This window comes from Aristolochia californica, unplaced genomic scaffold, assembly GCF_029961685.1.
Source record: "Aristolochia californica isolate CCGP_79_NKW_82.1479 unplaced genomic scaffold, dmAriCali1.0.hap1 SCAF_261, whole genome shotgun sequence".
Lineage (NCBI taxonomy): Eukaryota > Viridiplantae > Streptophyta > Magnoliopsida > Piperales > Aristolochiaceae > Aristolochia > Aristolochia californica.
The window spans coordinates 10,001-20,000 of NW_027181950.1; the positions used below are offsets into that span (position 1 = coordinate 10,001).

Consider the following 10,000-nt stretch of genomic DNA (forward strand, 5'->3'; position numbering starts at 1 on the left):
GTCAATGCTATTTCGTTTTCGTAATCGTCGATGCATCAGAATAATCAAAAGAAGCTCCGTTTATACACCTTATTTGGATTCCACCAATTGGATACAATCAAGTGTAATCTGATGCAAGGAAAAAAATACAAACATAAAGTATGAATAGTGGGAGGATAATAGGGAAAGGGTAAAAGATTAATTAAAAAATAGGAAAGGGTGGGTAGAAAAACTTATTAGAGACCATTGACTCCGGTATCTAATAAGTTATACCTACTATTGGATTTGAACCAATGACTCCTGCCGTATGAAAGCAATACTCTAACCGCTGAGTTAAGTAGGTCATTTATCATCACAAAGAAAAAAAAAAGGAAGACCCCTCGCATGGGCATTATAGATGGAATACTACTTCTAAGCAATACCAATCTTTGTCAGTAAAGGGGTCAGAGAGCTATCATATGGGACCATAGAATATCCATCTTGACAAGATATTATCTAGATGTTAAGATATCTATGACAAGGGCTATAGCTCAGTTAGGTAGAGCACCTCGTTTACACGCGCGCCAATGCTTTTTCAGGGGAGTTCATCATGCAATCAACAGAATTGATCTTATTGATAAATCGGTGTCTTACTCCATGGATTCGAGGGAACAAGAGAACAATAGCCTGACAAATCTTTGGTTCGGTCCGATTCAGGTACCAATTTAAAATAGAACCCATCATTGATTTGATAATTGATAAGGTGAATACCTAGTCTATTCAATGCTAGGCATAATGGGTATAAGGACCTCAAAATAACATAACCTCTTTTCGCCCTATGAGCTTTAAGGTGTATGAAGTATCATATTTGACTCTTTGAGCGGAGCGATAGAGACTCAACCTAACTTAGGTTGATCTAGGCCGGAGGCAGACCTACGTCAAGGCAATCCTTCTTTGAAAACACTTTGGTATTGCTCCTGGATCAGAATACAAAAAATGAATCAGAGCACGTGGAACCATCTCGTTATCTTCCTGTCAAGAAAAAGTATGGTGGACTAGCCGATTCTTATATCAGTTAACGAAAGAGCCCAATGCAAAAAAAATGCATGTTGGGTCTTTGAAACAGTTCGAATCATTTAGATAATACTCAGTTTGATCTGTTTTACCGAGAAGGTCTACGGTTCGAGTCCGTATAGCCCTATATATTTTGACATCCGTGTCATTTTGACATTTTTGTGTAGCTCTCATTTTCTCACATTAGTGCTTGTGGCTGGCCCGCGCGGTGGGTTGGCAAAGCAAGTAGTCTTCTGTTTCTGCACAATACTTATTTTTTTTTTATTCCAACCTAATCTAATTCAATTGTTCATCATTCCAATTCTACTGGTCCTTCCTTCCGATACAGACTTTATGCAAGCAAGAAGATTGGGGGCCTGTTTGAACTTGCACGGGCTGGGGATCCTTCTGACTCATCGCTTTGTTGTTCCACAATAACTCCAATGCAGTGCATTGTTTCAGAGATAAAAAATGGACGCTAACCTATAACCTAAACGTATCAACGTTTGCACCCTCTTCTATTTCTATGAGTCTATTTTTGGATTTGGTCTGTCGAATCGTTCAACAACGCCTGATTCCATTAGAAGTATCTTATGCGGATCATTTATGATTCAGCCGATTCTACGACTGTGGTACACTCCATTGTGTAGGTTTACTTCAAAGGAAACAAACCTTTTTATTGTCACGAAACCTAACCCCTTGGGTAGTCTTATCAGATGTTATTAACAAGTATTTCAAATCATTTCAAATCGCGATTTTGAGTCCTAGAAATTGGTCCGAAATGGAATGACTTCTTCAAGACTTCTATTCTAAGTCTAATTAAATAACTCGATTCTTTATTCTCTCTAGGGGGACCATCGGGGGTAGGGAGTACAAGTCAAAAGTCTATAATTTGGTATAGGAATCCATGAGTTGTTATATATCTATTTATATGGAAATATGGAAGTTTATATGGAAATATGGAAGGATTTCTCACAATTTAACAGATTGAATCAAATCAATTAAGTATAAATTTGGGACAAAGGGAGAGAATCTAATTGGCCGATGCATTCTATTTCCGTATCTGTATCGAATCAATAGACAGAATGACGATCCTCTAACCAGACCCTAATGAAAAGAATACATCAACACAAACCAAGTGGAATATACCATAAATCCTAAGATAGAAATCCCTAGGCATTCTACTACATCTGACTATTTGTGTTGTGATATTATAAAAGAAAAAAAAAAAAGAGAGAAAAATTTACCCAAGCCAGGCTTATTATTTATTAGAATTTTTATTCTATTATTATTCAAATTATATTAGAAATTTGATATAATATATATTTATATTATATTAAATATTAATTCAATTTCATATTTTGAATTTTCTGTTAATTTAAATATTAATTAATATATTAATATAACATTGTTATGTTATATATTTATATTTAATATTTTTTTTTTATGATTTTATGAATAGAAATAATATTCATATTATTTTCATATTATTTCAAATAGTCTTTAATTACTTTTTTATTTTAAGAAAATCCGAAACAAAACAAAGTGAGAGAGTTTTTTTGTATAAAAACATAATATGTCTACATCCTGAATGGAATCGAAGTAAATGTAAGTGGGATTCCGTTGGATGAATCTTGAAACGAGACATGATTCATAGCAAACAAATGAAACTACGTGGTTCCACCCTAATTGGTGTTTCGACTAAATAGTTATGAATAAATTGACAATTAAAATTCGAATTGACTAATTCGGTATATTCCACATTAATAGGAGTGCATCTATGTTTCTGCTTCACGAATATGATATTTTTTGGGCATTTCTGATAATATCAAGTGTTATTCCTATTTTGGCATTTTTTATTTCCGGAGTTTTAGCCCCGATTAGTGAAGGACCGGAGAAGCTCTCCAGTTATGAATCGGGTATAGAACCAATGGGGGATGCTTGGTTACAATTCCGAATCCGCTATTACATGTTTGCTCTAGTTTTTGTTGTTTTTGATGTTGAAACGGTCTTTCTTTATCCATGGGCAATGAGTTTCGATGTATTGGGTCTATCCGTATTTATAGAAGCTTTCATTTTCGTGCTTATCCTAATTGTTGGTTCAGTTTATGCATGGCGAAAAGGAGCATTGGAATGGTCTTAACCCCTGAATCCTCAGACAATAAAAAAGAAGGAAAAGGTTACATTGAGACAGTTATGAATTATTGAATTTCCGTTACTTGACCGAACAGCCCAAAATTCAGTTATTTCAACTACACCGAATGACCTCTCGAATTGGTCAAGACTCTCCAGTTTATGGCCACTTCTCTACGGTACCAGTTGTTGCTTCATTGAGTTTGCTTCATTAATAGGATCTCGATTCGACTTTGATCGTTATGGGCTGGTACCAAGATCAAGTCCTAGGCAGGCGGACCTAATTTTAACAGCCGGCACGGTAACAATGAAAATGGCTCCTTCTTTAGTGAGATTATATGAGCAAATGCCTGAACCGAAATATGTCATTGCTATGGGAGCTTGTACCATTACAGGGGGGATGTTTAGTACCGATTCTTATAGTACCGTTCGGGGAGTCGATAAGCTAATTCCTGTGGATGTCTATTTGCCGGGCTGCCCACCCAAACCAGAGGCAATTATGGATGCTATAACGAAACTTCGTAAGAAAGTCTCTCGAGAAATCTATGAAGATAGAATTGGGTCTCAACAGGAAAATCGATATTTTACTACCAATCACAAGTTTCATGTTGAGCGAAGTACTCATACTGGAAATTATGATCAAGGATTACTCTACCAGTCCCCATCTACTTCAGAGATACCTTCTGAAGCATTTTTCAAATACAAAAGTTCAGTGTCTTCCCACGAATTATTGAATTAGGAAAGGCAGGATGCTTTTGTGTTGTCCAGGATAACAAGCAGTGGGTCAATCTTCATAAATTTCATCGGCAATTTGAAATACTCATACAAATGTGGGAGAGATCAAGAAGATGCAGGGTCGTTTATCCGCTTGGCTAGTCAAGCATGAGCTAGTTCATAGATCTTTGGGCTTCGATTACCAAGGAATAGAGACTTTACAAATAAAACCCGAGGATTGGTACTCCATTGCTGTCATTTCATATGTATATGGTTACAATTATCTACGTTCCCAGTGTGCCTATGATGTAGCACCAGGCGGATTGTTAGCTAGCGTGTATCATCTTACGAGAATACAGTATGGTGTGGATCAACCCGAAGAGGTATGCATAAAAGTATTTGCCCCAAGGACGAATCCTAGAATCCCGTCTGTTTTCTGGATTTGGAAAAGCGCAGACTTTCAAGAGCGGGAATCCTATGATATGTTGGGAATCGCTTATGAGAATCATCCACGCCTGAAACGTATCTTGATGCCCGAAAGTTGGCTAGGCTGGCCTTTACGTAAGGATTATATTACCCCCAATTTCTATGAAATACAAGATGCTCATTGAATGATAAGATGAATGATAAGAAACTAATCTTCACTTATACGACTCCAGATATTCAAGGAATCTTTTTACGTTCTGTTCTAGATGAAACGGAGTAACTGGCCTTTCATTCGTACTATGGATGGGCTGCTAAAGAAGCTTCATTTAGATTCTCAAATTTTGAAGAGTCCCATTTCAGATGAGCAGAGCCTGTAGGATGAATCAAAAGAGTTCTGCACCATGAACTTTGTACCGCGCGCATCGCTTAGATGGGGCCACGGAAAGCTGCATAGAAGGGAGTGAATAATGGGAAAGTGAAGAAATAGAATATGAAATAAAATCGTAAATTCTGAAATAAAAAAAGAAAAATTCAGAAATTAAATAAAATAAAAAAGGATCGGATTTTTTGGACTGTCTCTGAAATGAACCCTGCCTTTTCCTATCCTTCAACTCCTCCAGACTAGTCTTTTAGGGTTTTCGACCAACTAACTTCGACTTCGGATATGTATGAAGTATTAACATTCTTTTTGTGCGGGAAGAGATACAGTATGAACAAACAAACAAAAAAGAGGAGGGAACGGAATCCAATTATTTTCTTTACTCATATCTTTACCCATCTACTCGTTTTTTACCCATCTACAAGACGGAGGCGTCTATCTATACATCTAGATGTAGATGGATAAATATGTATTATGCTCTGGACTATTAACGCATATAATATTAAATAATATTAATATGGGTTCTGACTCTATTGATTTATTTGTATGAGTATCTTATCTATTCGATACATTAACCACGTGCCAGGAACCAGATTTGAACTGGTGACACGAGGATTTTCAGTCCTCTGCTCTACCAGCTGAGCTATCCCGACCATTCTCGATGCATGATCCTACTAAAAGAAAAAGAAAGCTTGGGCCTATGTCAATGAAAGGGACTCAAAAAGCATTAACTTACCTAAATAAAGTCGGTAATTTGTTGGATCTTCAAAAAGGAGACTTTGTAAATGTAAGTGTAAGAGTAATGATATGAACTGTGAAAGGTTCCGTAATGGAGATTCTTTGCCCATCCATATATGGGATGGGCATTTGTACGTATATCATATCTATCACAGTGAGAAGAGAGAAAGATTTCTGGCCGGATCCATTTGTGAAAGAGTAGAGTAAGTGAAAAACATATCTAATTTTGAACCACTGATAAAAAAAAAAGAGGATAAATGCTTAGGGAGTCAAATAGGCCTTTTATTGGGGATAGAGGGACTTGAACCCTCACGATTTCTAAAGTCGACGGATTTTCCTCTTACTATAAATTTCATTGTTGTCAGTATTGACATGTAGAATGGGACTCTATCTTTATTCTCGTCTCACTCGATTAATCAATCCTTAAAAAGATCTATCAGACATCCTTAAAAAGATCTATCAGACTCTGGTGTGATAGTCGATTTGATCACTGACTATTCGATTCTTCCTTCTGCTTCTGAAATTATTATTCTGAAATTTTTAGAAAAAAAAAATATGGATTCGGGGTCGTGATTAATCTTTGATATTTCAGTACGTATACGTACATATCTAGGGTCATCCCACTCTGGAGTTTCGATAGAAGGATTCTTCTACCAATGTAGTAAAGTCAACCCCATTCGTTAGAACAGCTTCCGTTGAGTCTCTGCACCTATCCTTTTTTTTTTCTGAAAACAGGATTTGGCTCAGGATTGCCCATTTTTAATTCCAGGGTTTCTCTGAATTTGGAAGTTACCACTTAGTAGGTTTCCATACCAAGGCTCAATCCAATCAAGTCCGTAGCGTCTACCAATTTCGCCATATCCCCCTCCCTCTTCCTTATGAGAAAGAAATCACATTGTGACCCCCCCTTCTTTTCTTTCATTTATCTTGGAGCCGTTGAATTCATTAGATACAGGCCCTTATTCCTATATCAAAGAGGTGTGTCCCTATTATATTTCTTGACCAGCTTCTTTCATCCCTATCGGAGTGGCGGGCCCATATTTGATATGATCCAATCAGAAATGATTCTATCATTGATGTATCCGCAATTCAATATGGATGGATATATCCCACGTCACATATATATATATGTCTTTACACCCCTTATTTTTTTAGCGCTATTTGGAATACTGGAACGGTCGATATTCATTCTTTTTTTATCGTCTTATCCCCTCCCTTTCCGAATGAAACCAGAGGAATGTCTCATTATGCTCTGGACTGCAGCCTTATCTTTATCTTATCCTTTCCTTTATCTTATCCTTTCCTTAGGAAGGATCTCCTATACTATAGGAATTCCTATAGTGTAAATAAATAGAATTTCTAAATTTCTATAACTATATATAGAATATATAACTAAGCTAATTTTTATTTTTTAGTTTATTTTATTAAGATTAAGTAATTAATATTACTAATATTACATAATCATAATATAATCTAATTAATATTAATAATATAATATATTAATATTATATTATTATTTATTATTACATAACAACATTAATATTAATAATTACATTATTAATATTAATGTTGTCATAATTAATATTATATTCTATTTAATATTAATATTGTATTATTAATATAATATTGATATTGTATTTATATAATTGTATTTGTATTTATATAATTGTATTTATATATATATATATTATATATAATAATAATAATTAATAATAATTATAATAATAATAAAAACAAACTACTCTTTATTTATTTATTATAATTATATTAATTATTAATAATAGATATTAATAATAGATAAATAAATAGATAAATAAAATAAAAAAATAAATAAATAGCTAATTACTAATAGCTAAGTCCCAGTAGTTTCCCGAAATCCTATGCACTATTTCTGTTATGTGAGCCCGCTTAGCTCAGGGGTTAGAGCATCGCATTGTAATGCGATGGTCATCGGTTCGATTCCGATAGCCGGCTTTTCCATTTCGATTTTTTTTCCATGATTGATATTGATATTGATAATGTCTCCTTGAGATCAAGAGAAATTGAAAAGACTTTTCAATTTTCTCCAAATGTCGGGTCAACATAGTATGTTACGGGAACTCCCAACTATGAATAAAAAAGAATAAAAAAATGGATTGAAGCTGTTAGATCTCTACAGAACAAGAAAGGGATACTTAACTTCCTATATATAACTATATAAAATAATCTGGTTATTGAGACAATTCATCTCATTCTTCTTTATAGTATTTCAGCGAGTTTAGCTTCGTTTATCGTTTAGTTCAGTCTTAATTTTTTTATTCTGTGAAATCCAATTTCAATAAAATAAGGAGTCTTTATGTCTCGTTACCGAGGGCCTCGTTTCAAAAAAATACGCCGTCTGGGGGCTTTACCGGGACTCACTAGTAAAAGACCTAGATCCGGAAGTGATCTTAGAAACCAACCGCGTTCCGGGAAAAGATCTCAATATCGTATTCGTCTAGAAGAAAAACAAAAATTGCGTTTTCATTATGGTCTGACAGAGCGGCAATTGCTTAGATATGTTCGTATCGCTGGGAAAGCCAAAGGGTCAACAGGTCAAGTTTTACTACAACTACTTGAAATGCGTTTGGATAACATCCTTTTTCGATTGGGTATGGCTTCGACCATTCCTGGAGCTAGACAACTAGTTAACCATAGACATATTTTAGTTAATGGTCGTATAGTAGATATCCCAAGTTATCGGTGTAAACCCCGAGATATTATTACTACGAGAGATGAACAAAGATCCAGAGCTCTGATTCAAAATTATGTGGATTCATCTCCCCGCGAGGAATTGCCAAAACATTTGACTCTTGACTCATTCCAATATAAAGGAATAGTAAATCAAATAATAGATAGTAAATGGATCGGCTTAAAAATCAATGAATTACTAGTCGTGGAATATTATTCCCGTCAGACTTAAACTTAATTAAAATAAAATAATTAAGCTTTGGACAATACAATTTTGTCTACCCTGTTTCACCAAACAAAGTAAATAGAACTAAGTTAAGGGATTTAATCCGGATTTTCCCCCATTTTCGTATCCTTTTCGTATCCCAAGTGGATCCGCGGTCAGATTCTCATTCCTTGTCCACCCTTTCCGATCCGATATTTTATCTACCACAGTAATTGGCAATAGAGAATCACTAGAAAGCAAAGGCCCTACTCTTGGAATAATGGTATCCATTGTTATTTGATACATTGTGGTTGGTAACGTTGGTAAATTAGGTGTAGGTCAAGGTACGGAAAGAGAGGGATTCGAACCCTCGGTAAGCAAAAGCCTACATAGCAGTTCCAGTGCTACGCCTTGAACCACTCGGCCACCTTTCCCACAGAATCTTAGGATTATTGCCCGGAAACCCGGTGAATAGCGAGTCATTCATATTATTTTATTGAATTTTTTATTGCAATACAATAAAGGTACGACCGATCTATTATAAATCGAAAACTTTTCGTCAAACAAAGATCTTCCTTCGAGGCTCGAGGGATAAAAACACATTTTTTTTTATTTAATATTAACTTAATATTAAAAAAACTATCTATTCATCTTTGTCAAGACGACGACCCTCTCCATCTTATTCGGATATTTATACCGTATACCGGATTAAACAACCAATGAATTGGGACGAATCCACAAACTCTATACTATACTATAGTATTTTATACTATGGTTATATTTAGAGGTCCATAGGAATTAAAAAATTCCTTTCTAGTTTCAGATTTATCAACAACAACTCTTCTCATGAGCTATCCCATGGATCTATTATTCCCATGGATCTATTATAAATAAATTCATGGGTCGCCCTATGATTTTAATATTTCCATTGTATTGTTTTGTTTGTGGATACGCGCTATTCGCCCAAAATGGATGGGTTGGTTATTCTATTTTCATCATGGAATGCTTATTTGATTCTTTTGACTCTTTGGGTAATAATAAAAAAAAAAAAAACTCCTCGAGTTAGATCAGAATTTGTAGGAAAATTTCTTGGATTCCTTAACTTCGATAAAATAAAGAGTAAGAGTTCTGTTCATTGGTATACCACATTGGACTGAAATCCAATCTGATTCCAATATTTCCTATCTATCCCTGTCTTAAAAGGGGCAATTTTGAGGGTCTTTTTTTTTTTACAATTACTCTGTTTTTATGTGATTTCGTACTGTACAATTCCTTTGTTTATGGGAGCATTTTCCCTCGAGGGAGAGGATAATGAGAAGAATTATGGAATGGGTTGTAAACTATGCCTAGATCTCGGATAAGTGGAAATTTTCTTGATAAGACCTCCTCAATTGTAGCCAATATCTTATTACGAATAATTCCGATAACTTCAGGAGAAAAAGAGGCATTTACCTATTACAGAGATGGTGTGATTTGATTCGTTTTTTTTTTATTTATTTATTAATATTAAAATTTATATATATTCTAATTATATAATATAATTCTATTTATTTATATTTACTTATTATATTATATTATTATATATTGGATTTGACCTCTTTCAGTCTTATGAGAAGGGGACATGGTTCAGGACACAAAAAAAAAATTCTTTAAATAAACTTCCGCTTGGTGAAGGTGAAGTTTGG

General features: G+C 34.7%; 2 non-coding genes across 2 annotated transcripts; both read right to left on the reverse strand.

The window, feature by feature from the left end:
- Nucleotides 1-5,243: 5,243 nt before the first annotated feature.
- Nucleotides 5,244-5,316, reverse strand: TRNAF-GAA (transfer RNA phenylalanine (anticodon GAA)). Its single transcript has one exon. It is a non-coding gene; the product is annotated as a tRNA-Phe (tRNA).
- A 3,346-nt stretch (nt 5,317-8,662) lies between these two features.
- On the reverse strand, nt 8,663-8,749 carry TRNAS-GGA (transfer RNA serine (anticodon GGA)). The gene has a single exon. It is a non-coding gene; the product is annotated as a tRNA-Ser (tRNA).
- Between the last annotated feature and the right edge of the window lie 1,251 nt (nt 8,750-10,000).